The following is a 21349-nucleotide window of genomic DNA, read 5'->3' as shown; positions in this document are numbered from 1 at the left end:
GCGTGTGAGCAGCACAGAGCAGTCAGCGCCGCTGAAGAAGAAAACCTGAGATAATAACTTTTATATACAGTCTATGGATAACAATAACAAGGGCTTCAGCAGGTGGGAGTGGAAGCACAACACGTCGCCTCGTTGACAAAACAGGTACGAAGAGTCGCGAGTGGAAATATTTTGCTTTCAAGGCGGATGAATATGGAGCAATTCTAGACACAAACAAGCCGACATGCAAACAGTGCCTGGTATTAGAGGTATTAGTTATGTGAGATCAGGCTCCACACCACTGTAGTTTAGTTATTTATTTGCATATTTATAAGAAGAAGAATATTGTTTGTTTTATATACCTGACGGCTCCATGCCACTGCTGTTCTTTTTTGAATGTAAATAGTTGAATATTGTTGTTATTTATTACCATAAAGCACAGTATTGCTTGTTTTTTATAGTGGTATTAAATACTTGACAGTTTAAAGCAGTTTTCAATAAATTAGTGAATTTAAAAGTACACGGGTTCTGTTTTTTTTGTTTTTTTTTTTTTGTTTTTTTAAAAGATATTTTTTTGGGCACTTTTTTGCCTTTATTGACAGGACAGTAGAGAGTGACAGGAAAGGGAATGACACGCAGGAAGGAGTCGGGCCGGCGCTCGCCTGCTGAGAGCATCCGCTCATGTGGTGCGCGCCCTAACCACTCTGCCATCAGGCCGCCCTGTTTTTTTAAAATTTTATTTTATTTATTTTTTTAATTGTGGTATCGAATTAGTATCGAGAATCGTGGAAAATCACAGGTATTGGTATCGACTACTGAAATTCTGGTATCGTGACAACCCTACACACCACAGTGTGTAATTGGTTAGCTCACTAGAGGTATGCAGCCTGTTGCCTGCAGCTCTTCATCTAACAGCTCACTGTGGCTGCTCAGACAGATTTCTGACTGATCCACTGACAAAAAAAATGACAAAAATGACCTCTGTCTCGTTTTGCTTTAATGAACAATTGCTGTCAGAGCTAACCTCAATGACAAATGTATTTGTGTTTCCTCTGATTGCTGCTCTGTTTTTGACTGGTTGAACAGCAGGAAATGTTGGGTTAGCCTATCACCAATTTCAACTCCACATCCAGATTTGTATTTAAATCAATAATTGTTGCCTCTGCTAAATATATTGTTGAGTCATCAGCATACATTGAGATTTGAGCCTGTGCTTAATAATAAGGGAAGATCATTGGTAAAGATTGTGTACAGGAGTGGGCAAAGACAACTTCCTTTAGGCACTCCATATTTCACATATTTAACATCAGAATAACTTCCATTAAAATAAACTATTTGTGTTCTGTATCAACAGTGCTTACTGACATGAACTCAACATGAACTCATGATCAATGATGTCAAGATGCAGAAAAGTCGAGCATTACAAAACCTATACTTTTCTTCCATTTCCCTGAACCAATCATCAACCATTTGTGAGTCAAGGCAGTGGTTTTTGAATATTTTTCTGGATATGCATGTTGATAACTAGTGGTCAAATTATTTTTGGAGCAGACAGAATTTGTTCATACACAATTCATTCCATTATTTTACTCAAAATTGGTAATAAACTTATGGGTCTGCCATTGGATTAAGCAAAAGGCAACTTTAAATTTTTTGGTATTGGCACCACTCATCTTCCACTATTGTGGACACTTATTTTCATTGAAACATTGATTAATAATATGTGTGACCATTGGAACAATTAGTGAAGCTATGGGCTTAAGTAGTTTACCATCAAGATCATCAAGTCAGCAACATTAATTCAACTTAAGGGACACGAACTTTGTTGAATTTAAATCCACACTCTTTGCATTCTATTATATGATTTATTAATGCACATGATTGATCTGTACTTTTTGACTGTATTGTGTTTTGCTGAGTGCTGTAACTCAGGAAGGGAAGATTGAGAACCTATTTCCACACTGCTGGACTCAATGGAGCTTTGATCCTTCATTCTCTCCACACTTCCCTCTAATCAGCAGTATTTGTAAAAAATGTGAGTGAAAAGGTTCAAGGTTTGGATATCTTTACTCACTTTTGTATTTACTACTCAAACTGCTTTGAATGTCCAAGTGACTCTTTTCTACTTTGAGTTAAGTCCTTCATTTTCAAATGAGGGTAAATAAGAGTTTTAGAATGTGAAATGATTTTAAAGTTGGGGGTTTGATTGTGTATCACTGTAGCGCCCTTAGCCTGGTCAGAAGAACACACTATGACACCTACATTCTCTCTAGGTTCAGAGAGCTGGTAATAGTTAGTCAAGCACAATACCATGAAGTTAACAGTTGACAGTTTATTGCCACAGGCAGGTAATATTCTGCAGTGCATGAAAATAAAAGATACAAAAAAATAAAAGAATAGAGCTCTTTCCAAAGGTTGAAAAATAATAAAATAAAATAATAAAGTTCAAAAGAAAATGTCCCTCCTTCTTTGTTGAAGGTCAGAGTTCAGTTCTGTGTTTTATGTGTACAATGTTCAATGTTCTGTTCGTATGGTTATTACCCAGGTAGATTTTTGTGTTATGTTCTTATCTGTATCACAAGTGAAGTGAGATGATGCCTGAAGTTCCTCGGAGTGGATGCCACAGTTGGCCAGACCGTGTACCGTTCCGTCTGAGTCGCTCGTCCTTTCTGGCTCGCCACCGAACCACCTCGGTTCGGAATCTGAATCAAGTCCTAATCCGGCAAAACGGAAAACCAGTCTACACATAGAGTGTAGAACAAATAATCATTACTCTCTATTCAAATCATGACATCTTTCTACTTTCACTTTTCACTCTATTTCTTCCATATCTGTACCTAGATGCAGGATATACAGCATTTAAAGCATTAAATGAGTCTGCATATCTTTACAGTACAGCATTTTTACCATGACAATTACCTATCATGAACTTATATTTTAACATGAATGAACTCATTTATTTCAATAAAGCTCCATTTATATTTTTAAACAGCTCTATTAATCAATATTTATCTTTTAACATCAGTATTTATCTTTTTAACATCTCATTACATGAATCAAAATACACTTTTTCTATCACAACTGGCATCATATCAACACAATTATGCATCACATGCCATCTATTTCTCTCTCATATGCTACAGTAGTGGCAATTTAGCTTAACCAGCTACACCATTAGCATTTCCATTACAGGTAATACCTGAATTAGCTTAGCGGCACTAGCCGCGAATAGTATTAGCTTGGCGCTAGCTCGTTAGCGATCTTTTTACAGTTTGCTTTCAAAGTTCACAATGATACGGCAGGTACCACGGTGGGTTTAAAACATTAGGAAAACATATCGGGGACTCCGACTGGTTTTATGAACGTACTTCAATTACAGGAATTTTCTCACATCATGCTAATGTCAACAGCTAACCTTGAGGCCTAGCCCCGTAGCAGGTAGCATTTTTCTTACCGGAGTTCTCACAGAGGCTTAACACGGTGAAACCGGCTCCTCTCTCGCTCACGCACACTCACACGACTTTCCCTTAATAAACAGAAGATTTATCAAGATACTGCCCGAGGATTAATCATTAATTTACGTGGTTTTTATCATGTTACATACCCCGGTTCGTCAGCTCGTTTCCTTGTGCAGGTGCTCTCGTCGTAGCTCGGCTCTGAGTAAGATGGCGCTCGGCACAGACTGTGATCACGTTCAATGGCACTAACCATAGGCTGGTGCGCCACCATGTGGTGGGCTAAGGCACTACACTCAAATCACATAAATTGGTTTAGTAACCATATGGGTTACATCACCATTTGCAAACCAGAAAAAACATATAAGATATGCAAGTTAGCTTGTACGAAATTTGTAGTTGTGGTCAAAGTTTGAGAAAGTGTAAGCAGGCAACAAATTATAGGACTGATATTTCTGGCCCTGCTTTCACAGACTAAAGTGAAGTCAACACACATTTTACCTGTAACATAAATGTGTGTGCATTTGTAACTTACATGTCACACACAGTTTGACAGTACTCAAAAGCTTTGGTGCATCTTATCCTAACAATGACCCCTGAGACGTTTGATCCTTACACAAACAGAACACACATACACAGGTATGCACCAGAAAGACTGATCCGCTACACAGCCCAGACAGGCTCCGCAAACACTCACACCTCAGATTCAATCCAATTTCCCCGCAGCTTGATTTAGATTTTAGAGCTCATACATGATGGATGCACGTGCTGCATTTGGGTCACTGAACAGTACATGTAATTCACTTACCTGTCAACTAGGTTTCCTGACTGACAGACGGCAACAATATTTACCCACCACGCAACAAATCCCTTCCTCCTCTTTGTATGAGCTGCGAGTGAACATGAGTGGAATAACTCAATTTGATCTGCTCCGTTGAGCTGCTGGGTGAAAGACAAACAGCTGCCTCTTGGCTAAACAATTGATCATAAAAAAGTGATGTAGACACACGGCAGCACACAAAGACAGCTCATGGTTTGAGCTCAGTCGAGTGGAAGATACAGAGGGAGACAGATGTCAGGGGCTTTCTGCACGATGAAACCTGCCACCCAACAACGTTTGGCCACGGTGTTTCAGCAAACATCTCCCAGGTGATTCAGAGGCCAAGGTGAGAAATCATGCTCACAGTGCTCCTCTCTGGGCTTTTCACAGACATATAATAATAATAATAATTACAAAAAAAAAAGAGTTTTAAGCACTTGTGAAAGATCTGTAGTTGCGGTGACCCCTTCCTCATGATCTTGGACAACCTGCCCCAGTTCTTCTGTGAATTCAGGCTGTCTCAGTGTCTGTCGCTCCATGTGATCCAAGATTTACTCCATGATGCAGGGATCAGGGCTCTGTCGGGGCCAGACCATCTGTTGCATGACTCCTTGTTCTTCTTGTCTCTGAAGATAGAGACAAGACGACTTTGGCTGTGTGTTTGGGCTCATCGTCCTGCTGCAGAATGAATCTGGGACCAATGAAATGTCTCCCTGATATTGTTTTGTGATGGAGAAGAACAAGAACAAAACTTTTGCACAGTGCTGTATTTCAGATATTTCTCACAACATTTCAAGATGTCAATAGCAGCCTTATATATAAGTTATATATATATAAGTGCTCCAAGTGAAACAAAAAGAAATGTCAGATTTCCATCATGTTGGTTTTCCATTGTTTGAGCTTTGACTTGAGCTCCTTTAATGACCTCATCTTGTTCTGTCCTCTTCCTCAGCAGTGGTTTCATGTTAATCATTAGAGAATTAAAGGGTGAAAACGCACATTAATTTGTATTTTCTTTGCTGATTTTCTGGAAATCTGGTTAAATCTAATGAAGTGTCAGAGTCAGCCATGACAGCGTGACAGTGAGCCAGCATGCACAAGACCAGGACCCTGAAACTGAAGCAGCTAAATGCAGTCATTACTTTACAGCTGTGAACACAGCAGACCTAGAATCAGCAGATCACCAGCCTGTACATTTTGAGGAGGAAAGAACAGATTGTGCACTGGCTACAATATGGATAAAATAAGAAGTGAGGAAAAATAGTGAGGAATGCATTTGAATCTAACAGGTTAAAAGTATTGATTTTTATACCAAACTGTAATCAAATGTGCTGAAAAGTACCATTTATTGATGAAATGACTGAAGTGCATGTTATCTCTGTGTACAGGTTTACCACTAGCATTCAGGGGCAGCTTCCTGTGATGCATTTTTTGACTCAGTCCATAATCTGACTCCATTAGTCAGATTAAGCTCTGTGTATATTGTGTCACAATCTGACCCTCTGTTCCCCTCGGTCCCTTTTTCCTGCCACCTCTCACAACTCGCAGCACATGTCCCTCCCCTCATCTCCATGTTCTCCCCTTCAGACCTGCCATACTCCCTCCACCCACAAGACTGTCCTGCACTTTTTTTCCTGCTCTGCCCACTCACCTGTTTCTTGTCTCCAATCAGACTGAACTTCCTTCCACCTGATTCCAGTTTCCCTCATTACCTCAGCCAGTATGTATGTCAGGCATTTGTAAATGTGTGTTTTGACTCTTTTGTTTACCTGCTTGTTTGCCTGTTCGCCTGCTCTACTTGCCTGCCTGTTGATCTACCGGTAAGCTTGTTTTCTTATCAAAAGCAACTTGTTGCATCATCCAGTCTGCGTTTGAGTCCTCCCTGTCGGTTGTTGCAACCATGTGGAGGTAGACTTGTCTCAGTATTATTTGTGTGAACAGATGGACACTCCATGTAGAGTATGACACCAAATGGCTGTGGCTCAGGAGGTATAGCGGGTCATCCTCAAATCACAGGGTTGCTGGTTCCCTCCCCAGCTCCTCCTTTCCACATGTCAAAGTATCCTTGTGTAAGACACTAGACCTGCACCTTGCATGGTAGCATGCTGCAGAATCCTGTACAGGTTCAATTTTGCAAACCCATACTCTCAAAGCTTGGTAATGATTTGTCTTTAAATCCAATTAGGACCCAACCTGACCTCAATATAAACCCCTTTACCCAACCTGTACCCCGTTATGTTAAACACACAGGCTACACAGTCACTTAAAACTCATCCAGGTTGTATTTCAGCAGGGCTTGGATGACTACTGGTCTGAAGTTATCGGCAGTTCTGTGTAATGTACTGTCCCATTCAGAATCATTCAATCAGCGCTTGTTCAAACTTGTTGATGAAATTCAGAGTGACAGTTTTATGGTAATTATCTGTCCACATATCCAAAATGCCTACCCCTTTGCTATCAGTCAGCTGCATTCTCAGTTCTGAAATGATGATGAACTGAGGGTTGAAAGGTTGTGTGGTAAGCCTTCACAATAAATAATGAATAAATAAATCATGGCTAATTGGTGCAGGACTCTAGCTTGCTGCCATCGGTGTGAGTTTATCTGTTAATGAGTAAGAGAAAAACTCTACAGCCTTTTGGAATATATGCAGCCATTTACATCAAAGTTGATCTTGGTTGGATGTGAAGATCAGAAAGGGATGACTGCGTTCTTTAAATCACATGTTCAGGTGCTCCAGTGAAGAACAGGTTAGAAATTGTTACATGTGAGTGAAAGCAGCTTTGCTTCTTCATATATCAGTAGATTTAATCTCACTTACAGGAATGCTGATCCTCACACATGCCACATTCTTGGTGCTGTCATGTAAATCTGAGATAAATAGTGTCTGTCGATGGTGTCCCCCAGGGCTCCGCTCTGGGGCCACTGCACTGAGCTTTGAGACAACATGCCGTTTGTCTGTCTGCTTCTAATTGTCACAGCAATCTGAAATCACAGGTGTGAGCAACCAGAACCATCAATCAGGCCAAGCTGCCACTAAGGCAAAATACATTTCTCTATCCTGAGGACAACTGCGCTGCCTGACCCTGAGCCAGTGGCTGACACATTGGTCTACAAACTCACTTTCTGCTCAGCTCTGTAACCGTCAGCCCTCACTCACATTGCTACCATACTTTTTCTCACCTCAAAAACACTTCATCCTAATTGTGTCTGAGACATGAAGGGTTGCCGGAGGGCAGGTCATTATATGGTTATTATCCCCTCCTCTTTGAAGCCAGGACTGACATTTTTGACACCACTTGTCCAAAGACTCCTGACTGCATTTTCTAAAACAACAAACATGTATTGTCATATACTATACACAGATTATTTTTAATCCTAAAATGCATAGGTTTTTTTTTTTTTGTTTTGTTTTGTTTTTGTTTTTTTTTTCCCTGAAAACTCCTGAGATTGTTACCAAGCACTTCTATAGATTAAGCCGTATTGTAGTAGGAGAATTAAGATGCCACCTTGAAGGGATACGATCACTCACTTACTTTGAATGTTTGTGGACATTATATAATAACATTACCTAATTGCTCCCATTAATTAGCCTGCTACAGCTCCTTGGGGGTGCTGTCATTTAAATGTAAACAGATGTAGTAGTAGTCTGTGCCTCCACCTGAGGCCTGTGTTGGAGGCTGTGACTTCTCATACCCAAAAATTTCCACTTGTATAACAGAAATCTTCTTGAATTCTTCATCTTAAATTACTGCCTTCCCTTTCAAGTGAATGGGAAAGTGTTCTCAGATTTTTGGACCCTACTGTATATGAACTTTTTATTTGAGTGTTAAGTTCCTGGCCAGTAAGCAGGGCCTATCCTACAGTCTTTCATTGCATGAGGCCCTGCAGCCCTGTTGTGGCATGTAACTTGAGTTGTTTCCCTAACTTATGACGCTGATTTGTTTATTGTTTTATAAAGAGCTCTTTCTCTCCCTCTGCTGAGATCATTTGAAGCTATGGAATGATTTTAGGCCTGAACTTGTACTGACACTTAAGCTCCCACCACCAGACATTATTCATTAACAGCGGGTTCCCGATGACATCAGCAGCACACAGGGAAAATAGCTCTGTCATAAACATAAGAGATGGCTGACACCTGTCTGAAGCTACATTAGCAGCTTGCCACAGTGCCAGGACTGTATATGAGGGGCTTGTCCTTCTGTGACCTGCTGCTTCAGGTGAGTCTGAAAGAAGTTTGTCACCAGCTGGCGCTGTCATGCAGACTGGTGGTTTAAACCAAGAGAGCTGAATTGTTTTTTAATGTATTCCTAAGCAACCAGGAACACACTTGGAGCACACACTAATAGTGAAATTTGACCACCCATAATAATGCATGAAAAAGTTCAGAACTTACAGGTTAAAGGATTTTTTTATTTTTTAAACACTTTAATATTGTACAGTGCAGAATGTGAAGCAGGCCATATTGAGTTGAGTCAGATGTTTAGTTACAACAAGTGAAAAAAAACTCAGAGTATTAAAGTTCATTGGTGTTATATTAAGTCAGCACAAGTGCATAGACTGTGACTGGAAAACAACAGAACAGTATCAGTTTCTCCAGTATATAAGTGTTGCTCTGCTGTGGGTTAGGGTTAGATGCTCTGCAGAAACTTTTGAGCTGCCACATGACATACTGATTGCTCTGCATCTAGGAATGGTGATTATTCAGAAACTCATTCTCTTGACCTCTATCTCTATTGATCTCTATCTATATGGCTTAGCCAGTGATTGTACAGTGTACTCCCTATGCTAGAAAAGTAATAGCTGAGAGCTTTTGAAAAATTTGAGTAGAAAACTTTTTTTTTTTTTCACTTTTCCCAAGACAATATAAGAGAACTTGAACTATGAACCATGAAAAATATAGAAAATGTAAACTAGTGCCACCTGGTGGACTAAGTGAAAAAGTGTCAGGAGTTAACTCCATTAACATTAGCCCACATAGTTATGACATTCACCACAGAGCACATACCTGCTGGCAACAATCTACAGGGCTATTTGATAGAAAATCAATTGTCTTTTATCTGGTGTTCACACTGTCTGAGGATGTGTTTTTGACACTATGGGGCCTGAAAAATCATCTTCTAAAGTTTGCTGACTACAGTGGAGACAAAACACAACCCAGGAGCAAAATCACTATCAAAAATATCAAAAATCTCAATACACATGGTTCATATTTTCTTGTCTAATTCCCACTTAGGTGCTTCTCAGATGCTTCAGTGTGGACATCCAACAGACTGAACCTGTCCTCCCTCCTGAAGCCCTCAAGATTTAGCTTCCTATAATAGCCTGGATAAGGGACATGTTAGACCCACACTGGAGCTGCTCTAGGCAAAGGTAGCGCTGGAACAGAGCCAAGGGAACATACCACCTTCAGGAAACAGGGGATTCATGTGTTGCAAGATACACAGTGAATTTCTTGTTAGTGTGTCATTGATCCAACATTTTGGTCCAGTCTAGATTGCCCTAGATTGAATGTCATGTAACTATTCAAGTCATGATTTTGAACTTTCTTCTATCTAGACCGTCAGCATTTGGTCCATAATTCAATTAAATTCAATTTTATTTGTATAGCACCAAATGATATACATTATCTCAAGGTACTTTACAGGGTCAGGTCCAGACCTTACTTTATTATAGAGAGAAACCCAACAGTTCTCACAAAGAACAGGACTTGCATAACAATGTAGTGAATGTTTGAAACTAAAGGACATGGCTGTGGTGATTCTGCCCATTGTGATTAATCAGTCATTTTATCAGTGGGTCTGGGTGTGGCCTAAAGCAGAAGATAGTGAACCTGAAGAAGAAAGCAAGGACGAAGAAAAAAGGAAAAGAATTTTAAAAAGAACGAAAAACAAAATTAAAACAAGTGAATAAAACTCTGGCCTGACCCATCCCGGTTCCGCCCTGACACCTCTGTCCCCCGGCCTGAACCAGAGAGACCCCTGACCACCACTGTTGTCATGTTCATCCTCCGTCACCTTCATCAAGGAATGTCCTCAGTAAATGTCATGGCAATCTGTTCGTTATATTGGAATATTTGTTATGTGCATGTTAATAATAACTTGAATTACTGTGAGTTAATTTTCTTTCATTAGGTCTATTCTCTTTAGTTAACTCTGTGTTCTCTTATTCAGGGAATGTCTGCACACAGGTCACCTGCTTTAGACAACAGTTCACTGACAATCTATAGGAGAGATGTGAAGGCACTGATGAAGTAGACAGCCAAGAAACAGCCTGTATATCTGTCTCATGGTCAGTCTGTAAGAGGACAGGGGGAACTGGGATCCACAACGTGAGTCAGGTAAGACATGAGCCTATGGTTAGATTCAGGTATCTGATAGTATGAGCTCATGCTATGTGATGACACTGTGATTTAATACACCCTTCCAGAGGACAGCTCCAGAAATTTGTGGTGGAATTACTGGTTAACTTGTTAACGTTATTGGTCACTCCTCTCCTTGATGCATCGAGCATCAGTAAAGCTGGGTATCCCGAACCTTCTCCCAGCAGCTCACAAGACTTTACACCACAAATTAATGTTGTCGCAGCAGCACTACAACTGGTAAGTGCAAAAGGTTTTCTTTCCTTTTGCCTTGATGTCTGTTGAAACTGTACACATTTTCTGAAATTTGGCTGTGAACATTGGAACACCAGTCTCAAGGGTGGTTGTTTCAATAGCAACTTTGTGCCCAATGCAGAATGAGAGCCACAGTGAAGCTCCACCCCAGGGAAGTGGAGCCGTGAGGTATGAAAAAATGCTTGTTTCAGTATAACCAAGGCCGCTGGTGAGTTCTTTGTCTACCGGGGGGGGGGGGTTTAATGCTTTAATGTGTAGGTTGCAAATGTATGTAATCACTCCACATTAACTTTTTTTTTTTTTTTTTTTTTTAATGGCAAAAGATGCAAAGAAAAGTAAAGTCAAATCAAAGAGATCAATCTGCCACTGGTAGACGAGCAGACTAAATCACAGTATAAAGCAATGTTTTCTTTCAACAAATGTCTACAGGAACAGTAAATAGACAGAGGTGTGTGCGTGTGTGTTTTCACACACATGTGAATGTGGTAATAAAATGAAGAGTGGGGAGGTTGAGAACAGCAGTAGTAGAAGAAGACTGTTTGCAAATAAACTGTTTTTCATTCTGTTGCCTCTGTCTGGTTTCTGAGCAAGTGTGTGTGTGTGCACCAACTTCTAATGTTTTTACCACTGTAAGTGTCTCAGTCATTCCTACTGCAGAGCCAATATAAAAATCTACTGAAGCAGACAGAGAAAATCTCTGAGAAAAGCCCAAACGGTTTGATTGGTTGGGAACTGTTCTGCAAACTGTGGGCTGTCATTCAATGTAACTCCAGATGGGTTGTTTCTAACTATGACAGAGCTTTACAGGCAGTTCAGTTTTTACAACATGTTGTACTGCTGGACCTTAGGCTTGAGCAGATGGTCAATAATATCGAATATAGCGATATTTTCCACCATATGAATTTTTTTTCATAATACGGAAATTGTTTAAAACTTCGAACTGCTGTTAAGTGCACAGCAGCATCTAACCCTTCAGATGAATACAAGAAATTGGCTGATGCATTTCTGAACACGAAAGAGTGAAGTGTGCTAAACAACACTAAACTACACAGGTTTGCAAACACCTTAGAAGTGTAAAGCCAAACTAGCAACCCCATGTAACACTGACTCTAAATGTATATGGACGCAAAGACTTGCATAGAAATGTGAGCATTTCTGTGACCAAGTCAAACGCACACATTTTTAAAATGACACATTTTCCAATTATTTAGTCTAGAGAAAAAATAGCTGCACAAATACTTGTAACTCATATTACTACCATAACATACTTATCCCTTATCTATGTTCCCTAAGATAACAACAAAATAGCTCTGATCCTTCATATGTAACTCCAGTGACTGTGCTGGGCTAAAGCAACAAGCTTCCTCCTGTCTCTGACCGTGACCCCTCACACAAATGGGATCTGCTGAGTAAGACTATCTGCTTACTCTTAAAGAGTAAGAGAAGAATAGAGATGAGAAGATGTGTTTGTTCCAAACAGGTGGAAACGCTTTATTATTTATTAAAAGATGATTGGTTTGGGCTGTGTGCTCTGTATTTCTGTTACCCTCGGTCATATGTGACAGAATCCTAAAGCAAGATTAAATAGTTATAGTATTAGTAATTAATAGTTAATAGTATTCCTTGGACTGAGCCAACCTCAGGAAACCCAGCCATTGACTTTAACTCCAGCCATGAACATGTTTAAACAGCTGTGCTTTACTGATGGACACTGAAACACCAAGAATTAAATATTACATTAGTGTTGCAGCATGCTGGATACAGCAGCATACTTTCTGCTTACCTTCCATGCTCAAACAAGAGGAGGAGATTACTCATCTTTGTCTATAGCCAGTGCCAGTAAACACTTTCTGTCAGAACCCTGGGCAGCCTGGCTACCTGAGCTCCTGCCAGAAGTGCCTGCAGTCACCCTGAGCTCCTGGATCCAGCAAAGCTGTCCTATATCCCAGCGGATGCTCTGACCGCCTGTGAACTCCATCCAGATCTGCAAGCTCTCAGATTTCCTATCTAGGTCCAAACTGGAAGGACTAAAAGTTCAAACATCTACTGCTACCTGTTCTTCTTTGTATCGTCCCTGCTTCAACTTTTATGAACCTCTTGGAAGGTTGACTGTGAGTTTAATATCACAAAAGAGTTGCTTGAATGTGTTAAAATAACAGGAAGTTGTTGGTATTGAACAAGGAATGCTTGAGGATCACATCCAATGCAAAAAGTGTTTTAGGCTTTGGCTAAGAAGGCTTTGGAAGCTAAGATGCTTCCTCGCTAGCATCAAACTGAAAGGTTAGCTTAGAGTTTAGCGTGGAAAGCACAATAAATACATTGTTACACGATGAAAGCTGTTAAACATCCCATGTAAATCACAATATACTATTAAGCATAACCTTAAAGGAGCTCTTTTTTCTCAAGTTTTGCTATTGCTACATAGACAACATTAGCATTAACAGAAGTTTACTTGCAAGTGTAGAAGAGTCACTGTGAGTTCAGCATCAAATTTCACCCCTTTATTCACCAACAGCTGTTTCCAGAGGTGGAAAGCAACTCCAGTGTTAACTCCTGTCTCTATCACATCTTTTCTTCTGCTGAAGTTAGCATGCTAACCAGCTAGCCCTGGCCCATCTTGTCACTTTCCAACAGCAATTCACTGTAGCCTCCAATCTGCCCTGAACATATAGCGCCTCTCAGAGGCTGTATCATAATCTCTTGTGTTATTAAGACAATGATGGCCGAAGCTCTTGTCAAGCAACATTCACCTCCACCTGATGATCCTGTGTTTTGCTGTAGGTTTAAAAACTGTGTAATTTGGAGAGTTTTTGAAGTTCATTTAATGATTATGCTGATGAAATTACCAGTGTGTAGATGTTCCAGAACCTTTCTTTCACCAAGCTGCAACATACTTTACCTACCTTACACTTTGAAGGAACATGGCTTCCTCTAGAGTGGGATGCATAGGTAAGAACTTAAGTTTTGACATGAGCAGTCAGAGTTTGTAAAAGCTTATGTCTCACTAGGGCTCCAAAAATTCTGAAATGTTCTTTACACCCAACAATATTATTGCAGTTATGTGCAAAACAACAAGGAGGAGACAAGCCAAGTTAACATTATATGAGGTAACACCACTGTACCTGTGGGGTTGGTATAGCCTAGCTGTTGAATACCATGTAATCACAGTGTCCCTGGTTGAGTGTCATTCTGCCACACTCTTTCAGAATCGGAATCAGAATCAGAATTGGTTTTATTGCCAAGTATGTTTCCACATACAAGGAATTTGTGCTGGTCCAGATCCTCTATGGCTTCACTGCTCCACTGCTTCGATGTCCTCACAACAGGTTTACACAGTTTTAGTTTCTGCCTGTATGTGGGAATCAGGTGGACCATGACATGGTCAGAGTGGCCCAGTGCAGCCCGGGGGACGGCGGGATAAGCACCACTGATTGTGGTGTAACAGTGGTCCAGAGTGTTCCCCTCTCTGGTCGGGCAATTAACAAACTGTCTGTAACAAACTTCCTGGTTGTCCATTCACTGTCATGTATGAAATATAGTTTTTTTACAGTTGCTTACATGCTGAAAGTGAATGCTTAGACCAAAGCATAAAAACCTTCAGTTTTGAAATCATGTATTAAACAAAAGAACCAAAAGTACAAACATATCTTCTACTTTTCAATTCTATAACACACACTTGCAAAAAGACTACACACTTTTTCTCACTTTAAACACTTTGTTCAAGACTTAAATCTTGCAATCATTGGGAAAACACTTTTTTTTCAAACTGCAAAACACTTTGCACACTTTGCACCACCCACATAAAACACTTATAGAGAAATTGAATCAGTTTGAACCTTAGTGCTCTATGAAGACCTAAAGTAAGCTTCTGTGAGAACTTTGAAAATATGGGAGTAGTGAGAGTGAGAAGAAGAGGAAGAGGTTGAGGAGCTGAAGGATGAGGGCCAGAACAAAGAAGACCTGGCAATAGACAGACACATATTTCAGATGACAATAGCACCGGTTTAGTGGACCATGTCATAAATCATTGCCTGACAACAAGGGAGGCTGGGCAGAGAGTCCAGCACAACCTCAGTTACAACACGATAGCCAGACATCTAGACTGGAGGACATGTTTTCAGCTTTCTACTAGACTGAACCTTCAGTGTATCAACACTCTACCACATCTTGTGTCAACTACAACATAGGATGAAGCAGCTATACAGGTTCAGTTAGAGAGAAACAGAGTCAAAGACTTTCATTATAAATATCTGCAACTATCACTGTACTGTAGAGTAAGTGTACTGGCAGTAGATTGTGTGGTGTTGCCGATACATACATGCAGTCAAAGCAGCACGAGACCTAGGCACTAGTGCCTAAATTCTACTGTTCTGTAAAATGACTGAATGTTTTCTTTTTTTTGTGTCGTGTGAAGCCTGTATGACAAAATTGAAAAGATAAACAAAGTTCTAAAGACAATAGTATTTTGTGTTAAGTTCAACTGTAAAAGGTCTAAATGGCAGCACTGGATATTACGTTGCTCTGTACAACTGGACTTTGTTGTCTAATCCAACACCTCCATCTCCTGGTCATAAAAAATACTGTACTCAAACATGAAATTGCCTTATTACTTTGCCTTGACACTAAAATGACCGTCTGTTGTTCGCTATTTGAAATTATGTGGTACAGAAGATGTAGATCTTACTGTCAAAAATGTTACTTTATGTCTTTTACAGGAAATAATGTTCTGGCACTGTGGGGAAGTTGAGCTACCCAGTTGCAAAAAAACCAAAAAAAAAACCAACTGAGCATGTGACCACATGTGTTTGGATGTGCTGACGTGCAGCGGTAGCGTATTGTGTCACTTCCCATTGTTGCTTTGTCTCAATTCAGCTATCTTAGCTGTTTTGTAATTACAGCTGCTGTATGACCTGTTGTACATTTAAACGTACATTATTTCTGTTCTGTCACTCACAGATCTTTCGTTCTTTAAACCACAACTGTTTGCACGCTATTCAGATCTGCTAGTTACTTCAGCTGAGCAGTTAGCCCAAGGCCTCTTTCTCCCTCTCGCTCTTCTGCTTTCTCTTGCTCAGTGTGCTTCTTGTTTAGTTACTCCTCTGCCTGCTTTAGTGGTAACAGTATGTGTAGTAAATGTTATTTATTAACAAAAATGGAGGTGAGGCTCCACACCATGGAAACTACATCTTTAGCTACTCTACTGAGCCAGCCCCCAATAGCTGGTGTGGACCAACCCAGAGTAGCTCCTTCTGTAGCTCCTACTCTCCAGCCAGGGCAGCTGGGTAATTGTTCATAACAAGAAGAGACATAGTCCTAAGCAGAAGCCCATGGTTCACCACCAACATGTCCACATTCCTTACAGGTTCTCCCCACTCAACAACACACCCACTGAGAAAGAAACTCTGGGCATTGGCAGCTCTGTTCTGAGAAACATGAAGTTTGCAACACCAACCACCATAGTCTAATGCATTCCTGGGGCTAGAGCGGGCAATGTTCATTCAACGACGTGAATACAATATGATTTTTTCATGTTGGCAGTAACGACACCCAGTTATGCCAATCAGAGGTCACTAAGATTAATGTGGAATCAGTATGTACTTGCAAAAACAAGGTTGGACTCCGTAGTTTTCTCTGGGCCCCTGCCCAGTCTGACCAGTGACAACATGGACAGCCACATCTTATAGTTCAACTGCTGGTTGTCAAGAGTGGCGTCCAGCAAACAATGGGGACTTAGTTGACAATTGGCAGACTTTCTGAGGAAGACCTGGTCTGATTAGAGGAGACGGCATATATCCCACACTGGATGGAGCTGCTCTCTTATCTAGAAATCTGACTTAGTTTATTAGAAAGCCAAAGCCATGAGGCCATAGAGGATCTGCGGGCATGTTTGGTCTGCACTAACTGGGAAGTGTTCAGGACTGCTTCCAACAGTCTGGATGAGTTCACAGAGGCTGTGACGTCATACATCAGCTTCTGTGAGGACTGCTGTATCCCATCACGCACCAGGGTGAGTTATAACAATGACAAACCCTGGTTCACAGCTAAGCTCAGTCAGCTCAGGAGGCAAAAGGAGGAAGCTTTCAGGAGTGGGGACAGGGACAAGTTTAAAGAGTCCAAGTACAGGTTTAGCAAGGCGGTGAGAGAAGCTAAACAACTGTACTCTGAGAAACTTCAGCTCCAGTTCTCAGCCAATGACTCTGCTTCTGTCTGGAAAGGGCTCAGAAAGATCACAAACTACAAACCTAAACCCCCCCACTCCATTAATGACTTCCGTCTGGCCAACGATCTGAATGAGTTCTACTGCCGCTTTGAAAGACAGTGGGACAAGCCTGACACTAACCTCCACATCAGAGCCACATCAGAACCCCCCTCCTCCCCTACCAAAGGAACGTCTCTCTCTATCCTGGAGAGAGATGTCAACAGGCTTTTTAAGAAGCAGAACCCCCGCAAAGCAGCCGGTCCTGACTCTGTCTCTCCATCATCCCTGAAGCACTGTGCTGATCAGCTGTCTCCAGTGTTCACGGACATCTTCAACACCTCACTGGAGACCTGCCACGTGCCAGCCTGCTTCAAATCCTCCACCATCATCCCTGTCCCCAAAAAACCAAGGCCCACAGGACTAAATGACTACAGACCCATTGCCCTGACCTCTGTGGTCATGAAATCATTTGAGCGCCTTGTCCTGTCCCATCTCAAATCCATCACTGACCCACTCCTGGACCCCTGCAGTTCGCCTACAGAGCCAACAGGTCTGTAGACGACGCCATCAACATGGCTCTCCACTTCATCCTCCAGCACCTGGACTCCTCAGGGACCTATGCCAGGATCCTGTTTGTGGACTTCAGCTCTGCCTTCAACACCATCATCCCGGCTCTGCTGCAGGACAAGCTCTCCCAGCTGAGCGTGCCTGACTCCACCTGCAGGTGGATCACCGACTTCCTGTCTGACAGGAGGCAGCACGTGAAGCTAGGAAAGCATGTGTCTGACTCCCAGACCATCAGCACTGGATCCCCACAAGGCTGCGTTCTTTCTCCTCTGCTCTTCTCCCTGTACACCAACACCTGCACCTCCAGCCATCAGTCTGTCAAGCTCCTGAAGTTTGCAGACGACACCACTCTCATTGGACTCATCTCTGATGGCGATGAGTCTGCCTACAGGTGGGAGACTGAGCGTCTGGTGACCTGGTGCAGGCAGAACAACCTAGAGCTTAACGCTCTGAAGACAGTGGAGATGATAGTGGACTTCAGGAAGAGCCCAGCCCCACCCACCCCCATCACCCTGTGCGACTCCCCCGTGGCTACCGTGGAGCATTTTCGCTTCTTGGGAACCACCATCACACAGGATCTCAAATGGGAGCTAAACATCAGCTCCCTCATCAAAAAAGCTCAGCAGAGGATGTACATCTTGAGGCAATTGAAGAAGTTCAACCTGCCAAGGACTATGATGGTGAACTTCTACACCTCCATCATTGAGTCCATCCTCACCTCCTCCATCACCATCTGGTACGCTGCTGCCACGGAGAGGGACAATAACAGACTGCAGCGTATCATCCACTCTGCTGAGAAGGTGATTGGCTGCAATCTTCCGTCCCTCCAGGACCTGTACGCCTCAAGGACTCTGAGGCGTGCAGGGAAGATTGTAGCTGACTCCTCCCACCCTGGACACAAACTCTTTGAGACACTCCCCTCTGGCAGGAGGCTGCGGTCCTTCAGGACCAAAACCTCTCGCCACAAAAATAGCTTCTTCCCATCTGCTATTAGCCTCATCAACAAGGCTAGAGAGCCCCACTGTTGCTGATCAATTGCACCAATCACCAGAAAAAATTCCTTGTATGTGAAAACATACTTGGCAATAAAACTGATTCTGATTCTGATTCTGATTCTGATGAGAGCCAGAGTTAAGACCAGGATGCAGAATTGCAGTCTTACACACTTCTCTGAATTTGTCTTAGAGCAGTCACCTGGCATTCACCCCACAGAGACTGTCTGCCCCCCGACCACCTAAATTTAAATTTATTAAATCAGAAGTAAACAGATGTTTGTTTGTTTTTTTACAAAATCCTAGAATCACTGGTCATTTCACAGCTATAAGGCACACTTGTATTTTTTTTAAATCTTCCAAAAAAACCTAACAGTATATGAGCAGTTTATACAGTCTCTAACTGCGCAAAAGGCACCATTTGACACTCACAGTAAAATCATTTTGCTTGGTGGTAAGTTTAAGGTCACAGACTGACGGACAGAGCAGCAGAACATCAGAGCAAAGTGAGAATTTATTCTCATGATGCTGCTCTGTCTGTGGCTCTGAAATTTTGTCATGATTCAAAAACAGGTTTTCTAGGTTTGTTTGCCTTTACAGAAATCATTAATGTAATCGTGCCTCAATTATGTAAAATGATATTACTGTAAAGGTCCAAGTCAAGCTTTCATATCTAGCTGTTCCTCTGGTGAAGGATTTGAATGTTGCCTGTTTGTAGCAGTGCTGATAATATTTAAAGCAACAGCACCATCAGAAGAACTAAGTGTAAAAAGCAAGCTAAAAGTTTGTTAAATAAATGTTTCTATATAGTCTATTATTTTAATATAGAGTAGAAAATCTCATGTATTGTAATGTAAATATATTTTTAGGTCCATAAAAGAAATCTTAAATTAGTTTTATTTTTGCTGCTTCAGAGCTTCTGTATGTTTCTCTAATTATTTCTGGAGCAGCAGAAGATCCAGTAAAAGCAGAAGCAGTGCTGTGGATGTAAAAGTAATAGGAACTAGTAATAATGTAGTTTAAGTAGCAGCAGTGAACCATGTTGAAAGGAAACAAATAAAATAAAATGAATGCATGAATTATTTGGTTCATTTTGCTTTAAATGACAAATATTAATTATCCATCAATAAATCTTAAATAAAGTCTTCATTAAAATGATACCTTTCTGTCCCTTTGTGATGTTGTTTTGCAGTTATACAGCTGTATAACAGTGACTGTAAATGGCTATATATGCTGGTGCTATGTCCCCTTCCTGCTGATGCTCTGTCAGGACCAAACTGCGACCAGCTTCAGGTCAGACATGACCAGAAATTGTTTCTCTGTCAGCGCAGTTGTCAACGTTGTCTGAATAACACACAGTTTGACATTTCCAAATAAAATCCCTTTCAACCAGTATATGTTGTTACCACCTGCAGTCATGATTGAGTTTTTTCATGAAGATCCAAGAAGAGAGATGAGTGATCATAGATGAGAGAGTAGGGCGGCAGTGGCTCAGGAGGTAGAGCGGGTCATCCACTTATCAGAAGGTTCGATCCCCGGCTCCTCTGGTCCACATGTCGAAGTGTCCTTGGGCAAGGCACTGACCCCCCAAACTGCCTCTGATGGCTGTCCCATCAGCGTATGAGTGTGTGTGAATGTTAGAAGCACTCCACTGTAGATGTAAGTGCTGTATGTATGTGTGTGTGAATGGGTGAATGCGGCTCACGTTGTAAAGTGCTTTGAGTGGTCAATAAGACTAGAAAAGCGCTATATAAGCAGTCCATTTACCTTTTTTTTTTTACCAAAACATTGCAACCAGCTGAGAGGAAGAAGAGGCAGAACCAACTGACCTAAAGCTGGGAGAGACCACATCTGGTGTTCCACCACAGACCTTCTGAATCAGTGTCTGCTCTGGGGCTGCACGTAAATTATATCATAGTATCACCAGACTACACCACTGGAATGATCTGTGGTATCAAGGTACACCTCCTCCTATTGGATGGCAGACTGAGGAGAGTCAATCAAAGGCCATAACCAGGATGTAATGCAATTTTGGAATATTTGATAACTGTGCGGCACATTGTAAGAGCTCCTCAAGGTGTGACTAATCTGAACACACACACTCAAAAACAGATGAATCTATATCGTATTTAAAGCAATAGTCCAGAAATTGAGCATTGTATTCCATGTGAAGTTGGGGATTAAAAGAGTGATATTAAAAGGAATGTGCAGAGTTGATATCCTGACTTTTAGTTCATGGTGTGGGTCAAACAGTCTTAGGTTGTTTTGTTCTTTGCAGTTCGTGACCAACACTGTACATGTACATGCTAAACTGCGGAAAGTATACTGAAAAACATTTTAGTCAAATGATTAAAAATGGCAGGAAATATAAAACTAAAACTAAGCCATTTTTTTATGTTGTGTCAAAAAATGAAAATTAGCCTACACCTTGAAAATTTACCAAATTGATCTACATGCTATATTTTATCCAAATTGAAATAAAAACAGACCATTGACTGACTGATGATGACCCCTGGCAAACAGGAGGCCAAGGATGCATTCAAAGCTCAGTTTGTCATTTAGAAAAATCACAGCCAGCTGCAGGAACAGGGAGGAGAAAACGAACAAGCTGGAAATATAGATGAATATATTCTGCTGTTATACAGTAGGACTGTACATAATTACAGAAACAGGTGAATTCAGTGATTGAACAATGCTCATTGGCTGGAGCTTCAGACCACACC

At 41.3% G+C, this 21349-nt stretch overlaps 2 long non-coding RNA genes across 4 annotated transcripts; one reads left to right on the top strand and one right to left on the bottom strand.

Annotated features, from left to right (window-relative positions):
* Positions 1 to 2578: 2578 nt before the first annotated feature.
* On the bottom strand, positions 2579 to 5518 carry LOC139611789 (uncharacterized). The gene is made up of 3 exons (XR_011686355.1): positions 3584 to 5518; positions 3434 to 3505; positions 2579 to 2719 (listed from the first exon to the last, which is right to left on the bottom strand). It is a non-coding gene; the product is annotated as an uncharacterized lncRNA (long non-coding RNA).
* A 452-nt stretch (positions 5519 to 5970) lies between these two features.
* On the top strand, positions 5971 to 13714 carry LOC139611790 (uncharacterized). Of its 3 annotated transcripts, none has more exons than XR_011686357.1 (5): positions 5971 to 6074; positions 9489 to 9625; positions 10426 to 10592; positions 10682 to 10853; positions 10990 to 13714. It is a non-coding gene; the product is annotated as an uncharacterized lncRNA (long non-coding RNA). The 3 variants fall into 3 exon arrangements; XR_011686358.1 differs by having other exon boundaries at positions 6020 to 8472; XR_011686356.1 differs by having other exon boundaries at positions 6022 to 9625.
* Positions 13715 to 21349: the final 7635 nt, after the last annotated feature.

The sequence above is a fragment of the Trachinotus anak genome, unplaced genomic scaffold (genome assembly GCF_046630095.1).
Source record: "Trachinotus anak isolate AG129_WGS33_773 ecotype Australia unplaced genomic scaffold, CSIRO_AGI_Tana_v1 ptg000028l, whole genome shotgun sequence".
NCBI classification, from domain to species: domain Eukaryota; kingdom Metazoa; phylum Chordata; class Actinopteri; order Carangiformes; family Carangidae; genus Trachinotus; species Trachinotus anak.
This window is presented reverse-complemented; position numbering and strand designations above follow the sequence as displayed.